Raw genomic sequence first — 9,858 nt, 5'->3', positions numbered from 1 at the left:
TTTATTTTATTTTATTTTGCTGGCACAGAGCACAAGCCAATTTTTTCCTCTCTCAGTGCTGGAACAGCATGTGAGGGGGAAGGGAATGGGACTTTCCCCCTCATTCCTCTTCCATGCATTAACCCAAATCTATTTCTCCATGTCAACATGATCAGGAGAAGACATAACCTCCCTAAATGCCTGCCTGGAGGCAGTGATGGGCTGGATGAGAGGTAACAAGCTGAGACTGCATCCAGATAAGATGGAGGTACTTATTATGTGGGGTCGGAACTCTGGAGATGATTTTGATCTGCCTGTTCTGGATGGGGTCACACGTCCCCAGAAGGAACAGGTACGCAGTCTAGGGGTGCTTCTGGACACAAAACTCTCCCTGGTGTCCCAGGTTGAGGCAGTGGCCAGAGGTGCCTTTTATCAGCTTCAGCTGATATGCCAGCTGCGTCCATTTCTTGAGATAAATGACCTCAGAACAGTAGTACAACATCTGCTGGTCACCTCCAGACTTGACTATTGCAATGCACTCTAAGTGGGGCTGCCTTTGTACGTAATCCGGAAATTGCAGTTAGTCCAGAATGCAGCAGCCAGGTTGGTCTCTGGGTCATCTTGGAGAGACCATATCACTCCTATCTTAAAGATCTACACTGGCTGCCGATAGGTTTCTGGGCAAAGTACAAAGTTTTGTTTATAACCTATAAAGCCCTAAACAGCTTGGGCCCTGGGGATTTAAGAGAATGTCTTCTTTGCTATGAGCCACACCTCCCATTGAGATCATCAGGAAAGGTTCGTCTGCAGTTGCCACTGGCTCTTCTGGTGGCTACTCAGGGATGGGCCTTCTCCATTGCTGCCCCGAGGCTTTGTAACACACTTCCTACTGAAATAAGAGCCTCCCCATCTCTTACAACCTTTTAAACTGCAGTCAAGACACATTTGTTCACCCAGGCTTTTAATTAGATACTGTTTTAAGTGTGTGTTAATAGTTTTAACTTTAACTGTTGAAATATTTTAATCTTTTTATTGGTTGTTTTTATTCTCTTGTAAACCACCCAAAGAACTTGCGTTTTGGGCAGTATTAAAACATGTTAAATAAATAAATAAAACTTATATAACAGAGTATGTCAAAATCAAGTTAACAGAAATTCAACATAAACACCAGGAATTGAATAACTGCCATATTCTTGTTTAATAAAAAAATAAGGATGTCGAGTTTGGCTTTGATGGTAGACCAGGTATCTTAGTTTAGGATTGCACTTGCATCACACTCTTGTTATAGAAACAGAGTTGCCATTTCACCCAGATTTTAAGCATCTCAGCCAGATAGCTCACCCAGATTTGCCCAGATTTCTGCTTTGTTTTTTTAAAGCTAAGCTCTACCCCTTGTAGAAGTGGAGTTATGGAGTAAAATGTGCAGTCACTATTCTGCTCAAAAATTATTTTCAAGCCAATTTACATAATATGCAAATTAGGCACTCGGATTTGGAAAGCCAAAACATGGCAACCCTATATAGGAACAAAGGAAGCTGCCTTATACCAAGTCAGACCACTGGTCGATCTAGCTCAGTATTTTCGACACTGACTGGCAGTGGCATCTCTAAGGTTTTAGGTAGATGTCTCTTCTTGCTCTACCTGGAGATGGCTGGGATTGAGCCTGGGACCTTCTGCATGCAAAGTAACTGCTCTACCACTGAGCTCCTTATACACTATAGTTTCTTTCTGGAAAGATAACAAAGAAATAAAGACCTTGAGGTGTGTTTTAACTCCTCCTCGAGGGTCCCTCCTTCTAATCTTGTTCTGACTTCTCTTTCAAATGTCTTTCCTGTCAAACAAGGGGAAACTTTTTAACTGGTTGCCATGCAAAAGAAAGACTAATTTTCAGTTCCTGAAAATAATTGTGGAAAGCAAAACCTGAAAATGTTTTATGATGCTGTGTACACATTCAAGAAAAAATCAGAAATTATAGGGCAAGTGGGGCAGCTCTGGAGTGCTTGTAGCCCTGACCAGGCAGAGTTCAGTCTAACTATAGCATACACAGCAGTGATTTTATAGCTCTGTTTTCTTCATTAAGTTCTCCAGGAGGCTTTACACACAGGGCTTTTGCTCTGAATCTCCTTCAGAAGACATTGTGTGTGTCTACACACCAGCCAACTTACCTGGAAGTCCCTTTGAGATTTTTGGACCCACTCCACACACAAGCCATGCTTTGTGATGTGAATTCTAGCTTATCTCGACTATGTCCTGGTTTTTAAAATGCTGGTTTTAAGCTTCTTTTTCTGAAAATGCTGGAGCAAATGGAAGAGTCACTGATGTAGAATAATTAGCATGATAAGAGGCATGCTCTCTTCAGAAATGCAGATCTATCTCTGCAGGAGCTTTCTCCACCCCCCTCCACCCATTGTCTAGAAGAAAAACACGGAGCATGCCATGTGGACTTGTTTCAAAAGAAAACCGAGAACAGAGGGGAGGGGCTGCTTCCCTCAATGCCGCAAGTGTACTTCGAAGTGGCTTCGCTAAATGTTTACCCCGAAGCCTGAAGCAAATGCGAATAACTCCCAGGAAAAAAATTTCTAAACACTATAATTGTGAATATAGTGGGGGCTTTAAAAGGTAGTGGGTAACTTAGGGCAGAGATTTTTCCAGATCACTTTAAGCTACCTCTTTATTATACTCTTGAAACACCCGACCATGTTCTGTCTACTCACAATCATGATTTCAGAAGAAACAAATTCTTACTCACTTCTTATTGCAGGCAAACATGTTTTTCTATTGCTGAGTAGAGAACACAATTAAAACTGTAACACAAGGTTATACACAAAAAGCACAGGGAGGGTTTTTTGGAAAAAGAAATTGCTTAAATTATCAGAGGGTAACTGTAATAATGAAAAATCCACCCTGAGTAGGGGAAATCTTAAGTGAGCAGACATTTGAATTCTTCCTACTTCACTTTTGGAGAGAGCACTGGCACCATCTGCCATGCTCTTAACTGCAGTTCTTGTTCTTCAAAACAAACTGTCTTTCTTTAAATTGAGGCTGTCATTGTCATGTCACAAATTCAAAGCCAATTCAAAAAATCTCCTAGGTCGGCAAAGATGTACACTTGGTGGGACCGAGTACCCCCTAGCCATATCCAGGCTACAGAGCTATACGCCATCCCATGTCAGAGAACATATCTACCAAATCACCAGCTGCATTAGCATTACTTGGGACTTTACAGGCAGGAAAGGGCCTCTGCTCCTATGCAAAATGCATTTCCCTTACTACATCCAACAAAGTCAGGCCAACCATACTTTAGGAATCATACCTTCCAGACCACAGTGTCTATACTATTTCTCTGAATGGGTACGGTAATTCAATCTTTTATCAATGAGGTATTTGGACCACAGGAGTCTGAGCTGTGCCTATTCTGTCAAGTTATATTCTTGGATAGAAAGTCTGTATGCCTGAGCTTTCTGTCTTAATAGTATAGAGGAGAGAGAGAAGCCACATGGAGCCTGCAGCAGAGGGCAGAAAGCAAGAATAGGGATGTGCACGGAACCACGGAGGCTGCTCTTTCCCCTCTGGCGCTGGACTTTTCTAAAACGTTCTTGGGGTGGCAGAGTTCCTCCCTGCCGCCCCTGCCCCCATCGTTGTCTTCCAAGTTAACAAGCAGAAAAAGCTGGTGCCACGCATGTGCCTGTAGAAGCGCGCACGCACCCGTTGTTGCCACCGGCACGTGCACTGCATACATCACAATGATGTATGTGGCAACGACAGGGGCAGGGGCAGCAGGGAGGAACTCTGCCGCTCCAAGAATCTTTTAGAAAAGTCCAGCGCCGGAGGGGGAAGAGCGGCGGGAAGGGGGGTAAGTTCCCCCCGCCCTTAAAGACACACTCCCCCCCCCCCGCTGAACCGCCAGACCGGCCAAATTCCGGACCCGTCCGGAGGCCTTTTGCATGGCCCCGGACCGGTCCGTGCACACCCCTAAGCAAGAAGCAGTCTGAAAGCAAGAAAGGTGGAGCAATAGGCCCTGAGAATAACAGTCTGCCAATCAGAGAAAGTCAGATCAGAGAGAAAGAGTGAGTGGGTGGGTGGAGCCACAGGCCATGAGAATATCAGTCTACCAATCAGAGAAAGCCAGAATAGAGAGAGAGTGTGTGTGGGTGGAGCAATAGGCCATGAGAATATCAGTCCTTCAATCAGAACAAGTCAGATCAGAGAGAGAGTGAGTGGGTCATAGGCCATATCAGTCTACCAATCAGAGAAAGTCAGACAATGAGTGGAATAAAGAGGAAGAGTCTTCCTCACTGTCACTACTCCTAATGCCCCAATGGCAGGCATGGAGGGAGGCTGGAGGTGGCCTGTGTTCAGCTGCTGCCACAATCCCCTGGCCACACACCCCACGTCTGACATCAGACGCAGGGGGCCAGCTAGGCATGCCCATGCATCTGACGTCAGGTGCGGGGGCATGGTCTCCCTCCCATGCGGCCCCGTTTGGGAGGGAGATAGGCCCTGCTGCATGGGCAGGGATAGTAACTTCAGCTGCACTGCCAATGCAGCATGGGGCAATGTCGGTCCCAAACAGGGCTGCGTGGCCCTGTTTTGGAGAGAAATAACGCCCCCCCCCCCATGTCTGACATCAGGCGTGGGGTCTGTGCCGGAGGCCAGAGGCCCAGGTTCTTTGAACTCATTTGCCCAATGGTGGCTCTGCCCCTGCCCAGTGGTCACTAGGATAAAAGGTACCAAGAGTCAATACTCCTGAAGTTCCGTCTCTAACAAGAACTGTCAGGCAGCTCGCTGCTGTCATGCTGACCTCCACTGGAGACCTGACAGCCTTGTCAGACCCTCTTCCTTTGCTGCTGCTGCCACCTTCCCTTCTTACTCTCCCCCTCTCTCTCTTCACCTCCACCGCCTACCAAATCCTGCCCATCCCAGAACAGAGAGCATGGCCTGTGACTATTCGCGGGCAGGGGCCAAGCTGCATTGCTTTATCTTCACTCTGGAGGGGGCATGCACATGCCGGCAGCTGCCTTCTGCAGCTTGGAATTTAAGAGAGATTTTGTCTCTCTCTTCTAAAAAACTGCCCTTCTAGGTTCTGTAAGTGGCATCAATGCTTCTAGGAAATGAATTTTTCCCCTGACATTGTGGTCATCTCTGCTCTCTCCTTCACAAAGACTATGATGGGGGCAGTTCCAGGTTTAAACACATGCATCTGCCATGATGTTCCATCTAATTCGAGCCTTAGACATCTCTTTCTAGGGTGGGGCAGGAAGGAGATGTCCCTTCATGCAGACAAGGATGCTTTCATAGCTAAACTGCTTCAGGAACAGCAAGGCAAGTACACACAAAAATGAACAAGTGTTCTGATCATGGCTTCTTGGGAGGTTATGACAACTTGTACTGTAAAATATTAGTGAACCGAAGCTGTGGTTTTCTAACGGTCTGTCCTGTCTGTCTGACTTCATTTAATCTTAATTTCTGTCTCTTGCAGTGTGATTGAAGCCAGCAGCAATTGTGAACGGCATGTACAAATGCACTTTAATATTTGTGGTGCATCTTGGCTCTGCCAAGTTAAAATGAGACAAACATGACTGAGGAGGGAGGCCTGGCAAGGGAATAACAAACAAAAAATTAACAAGAATAATTACATGCTGCACATGCTCTGCAGGCTACACAGGCGGAGATTTGAAGAGCAGAGAGGCAGACTGGTGGAGTTAAAATCTTTTTCCAATATATTATGCCATATGAGCAAATGGAAGAATAGAAAATAGTCTTTCCTTTATTGTATTTCCAGATTGAGCTCTAAGTACATAGGATGGAAACATCCTTTCCCCTGAAAGTCTTATAATCAAATTCATTCCAGATAACATTAATAATGTATGTATACACAGGTTACCTGAAATCCTGAATGCATACTTCCCCATGGTGCAATACATTATCGGGGGATGTGTATGAAGATCACAGTCACTTGAGCGCTCTTGTGATTACATGGATCTTTCCCACCTGATTTCTCTCTATCCACTTTCTCCACACCATGCATGATTTTATAGACCTCTATCATGTCTTCCCACAGTCATCTTTTTTCTATACTAAAAAGCCCCAGGTGTTGTAGCCTTCATTCCAGTAGGATCCTGATTGGGTGAGAAAGGTACATGCTATCAGTTCCACGCACATGATTACATTATTGTATGCTTATGTTCTTCAGTGGTATCAGTTCTTACCATCAGTTCCACATCACACTTATGTATGAAGGGGCTATCAGTTGGGTCATCTAATTACTTCCAATGTGGCCCTGATGTCACTAATAACTGCCAATGTGATGCTGAAATTCTTCTCCCTCTCACATAACACTAGAACCAGGGGTCATCCCATGAAACTGATTACTGGGAAATGTAGGACCAGCAAACGGAAGTATTTTTTCACACAACACATAATCAACTTTTGGAATTCTCTGTCACAAAATGTGGTGACAGCCAACAACCTGGATGGCTTTAAGAGGGGTTTGGATAACTTCATGGAGGAGAGGTCTATCAATGGCTACTAGTCCAAGGGCTATAGGCCACCTCCAGCCTCAAGGCAGGATGCCTCTGAGTACCAGTTGCAGGGGAGTAACAGCAGGAGAGAGGGCATGCCCTCAACTCCTGCCTGTAGGCTTCTAGTGGCACCTGGTGGGCCACTGTGTGAAACATGATGCTGGACTAGATGGGCCTTGGGCCTGATCCAGCAGGGCTGTTCTTATGGTCTTAAGACATTATTCTGTCGGAGTGTATAGAGATCTGTATACTCGTACACGTTTGTGTATGAATGACTGTACCTGAGTTAATTTTTAAAATGAACTTGGTACAGACTCCTAAAATGCATGATACAGATAGGAAGTGTACTCCTGTACCTGTCTGTATTCAGCATAACATGTGAATCACTGTACCTGTGTACAGATCTGTACCTGTATACACTCGGAGTGTTGAAAGTAAGATGTTAATGGGGCTTCTGAGTGGGATTACACGATGGTAATCCCCAGTTATTAAACTCTATGAATAATATTACCCAATTGTGCCATAGATATCGTTGCAGAATATGTTCCCAATTACAAAAGCAACTTTACTGGGAACAGCCTATATTCTGCAACGATATCTATAACAACAGCAACAACATTGACAATAAAATTCAGCCATCCCAGGTCCTTGGGAAGGACTTGATGTCTGTATAAAACAAACCAGTCAATAACACCCATCTGACTGTGTAAATAAATAAATAAATATAATAGTAATATCTGGGTGTCAGAACAGAAGCTGCAATATTTTTAAACAATGGCAAAGCCATGTTTCTTCTTTAATAGTCTTCATGGTAACGATGACAAAACAATTTCTTTCTGCTCTTTCTGGTAACCTGGCAACAAAGTATAGGTCTTTGTTAGGTACCATACAGGTGACTTCCTGCAAGATCTGGAAAACAGCTGCTTTGCTAAAACAGTATAGGAAAACAAATGTTTTGAGCCCTCTTCTGTGTTCTCTCTCCATATTCCATGATATGTTTTGGGGCCAACCTCCTACTCTGACTCATGAATCCCCTTAGGCCAAGGTACCTGTTGTTGAAAGTATGCTTTTGTTTGACAAAGAGGCAGCAGTGTTTCCCGAAGTGCATAATTCTTCCCCAAACAGGCAATCAACATATTGGTTTTGTGGTCATGATTCTTGTTTGTTTGTTTGTTTGTTTGTTTGCTTTTGCAAGCAGAAATTCAGATCACTCCAGGAAAGAGAATGTTGGCAAGGAATCTCCCTTAAGCTTTTGTCTGATGTCTACATATACAGCAAAATGAGGTTGGAATAAGATGGGTAGAATACTGAATAGTACAATTAGCTGTTCCACTTAGGAACATAGGAAACTGCCATATACTGAGTCAGACCATTGGTCTATCTAGCTTAGTATTGTCTTCACAGACTGGCAGAGGCTTCTCCAAGGTTGCAGGCAGGAATCTCTCTCAGCCCTATCTTGGAGAAGCCAGGGAGGGAACTTGAAACCTTCTGCTCTTCCCAGAGCGGCTTCATCCCCTGAGGGGAATATCTTGCAGTGCTCACACATCAAGTCTCCCTTTCATATGCAACCAGGGCAGACCCTGCTTAGCTATGGGGACAAGTCATGCTTGCTACCACAAGACCAGCTCTCCTCTCCACTTCATGCTGCATGTGAAGATCTTATTTTTAAAAGCATCCTTGTGTTAAATTCTTCTACCCAATAGAAATAAATGCATAACAATAATTATAACTAGCACAGTAGAGAGTGGCTGGCTTGGAACCTTTTACCTTCTTTGCTAGTTTTTTTTAACTTGCAGGAAGATTTATATGTGTGCAGTGGTGGTGGGGCTGCGAACATTTCATTGCCAGAATGAGGACACACGTTTGGGATGGGGGTGGGGCCAGGGGAGAGGGTGGGGCCTGAGGAGGGGGGTGGGGCCAGGAGGTATATGCAGTAGTAATCAAGAGCCTGAGTATCAATGGTGTATATGTTATTGAATTATGTGTATGTATATGTGTGTGTGTGTGTGTGTGTGTGTGTGTATGAATGCTATTGGTTCTTTGGAGGAAGAGCTGAATATAAATGTAAAAATATTAAATAATGCCAGCACTGTTATTATTTAGAACATAATTATATTATACCACTTTTCAATGAAAAAGGTCTCAAAATAGTTTACATAGCAAAATGAATAAAATGCCGCCCTGCAAGTGTTATACACTTCATGATGGATGTTTATTTGTAAGCTGTTCTGGTTGCTTTTGAAGAAGCACATGGTGTGTGTATGCGGGGGGGGGGAGGGGAGGGGAGGGTCATCAAGTTCTTAATACAAAATAAATAATGCTAAGAAGAGAGGTGGGAGTCAAAACTGTGCATCACCTAGAAACCTACAAGCAAATCCCTATCTACCTTTTGCTCACCCTATTTCCCAGATCAAGGATAGCCAACTTGGGAGTTTCTAGCTGCTGTTGGACTATCATTCCCATTATCCTGAGCCACAACAGATGGGAATGATGGGAGCAATAGTCTACCAGCAATGGCAAAAGAGCCCCAAGTTGGCCACACCACAGTCAATGACTTGCAAGAGGCCTTTTCGCCTCCAGCAGTAATTTCACCCATAGGAAGCTACAGGGCACTTTCCAGATTAGACCCTGTAGTGGGGTCATGTCGTATCTCTGCAGGGTGCTTCCACACTTCCTGCATTGTGACACCACAGTCCCTACGCTGACAGCAGGGTGCCATTCAGACTTCCAATGCCTTGTTTCGAATTTAATCGCTGTGATATAGTGCTATGACATTGTATATCCGGCGTAAGAAAGTTGCTCTTTTTTCGGGTTGTTAGTTTCTGTGAAACTGCTCCTCCTGATGTTTACATTTCAAATGCAAATTGCCTGAATGGGAGCACTTTGCTGCTGTTGAGCAGCTAATCTGGAAAGCGCCCAGTGAGTTAGCAGCAGAGGAACTCTCAGTCTCCTCCATGCTCTGGCTGGACTCTGGAGACAAAGCAACAAGACCTCCCCACCTTGCCAACAGCATCTCTTTTGGGGCACAAAAGAACTGGGGGTGGGAGAATAACTTTAAAAGTCTCCCCCCCCACACACACACACACCTGTCTCCATTCCCTGTTTAGGTTGTTTCAGCAAGAAGCAGAACTCTGGCAAAATAAATTCAGAACAGGGGCCAGAGAGAGAGCTTCAGCCATTCAAAAGTTAACAGACAAGAAATATGCTCATTTCTAACTCTTCTAAGGCACTATAACAAGAGTAGCAAAGTAAGTGAAACGCAGACGTCTGTAAGCAAGGAGAAGTTTAATTGCTCTTCTGAAAGTTATATGAACAGTTTGCATAAAAGTAAAGTATTTTGAAGTGAGGGAAATGTGTT

This window comes from Hemicordylus capensis, chromosome 2 (assembly GCF_027244095.1).
Source record: "Hemicordylus capensis ecotype Gifberg chromosome 2, rHemCap1.1.pri, whole genome shotgun sequence".
Taxonomy (NCBI): Eukaryota; Metazoa; Chordata; class Lepidosauria; order Squamata; family Cordylidae; genus Hemicordylus; species Hemicordylus capensis.
The sequence above is the reverse complement of the archived record's forward strand: the minus strand, read 5'-3'. Positions refer to the sequence as shown.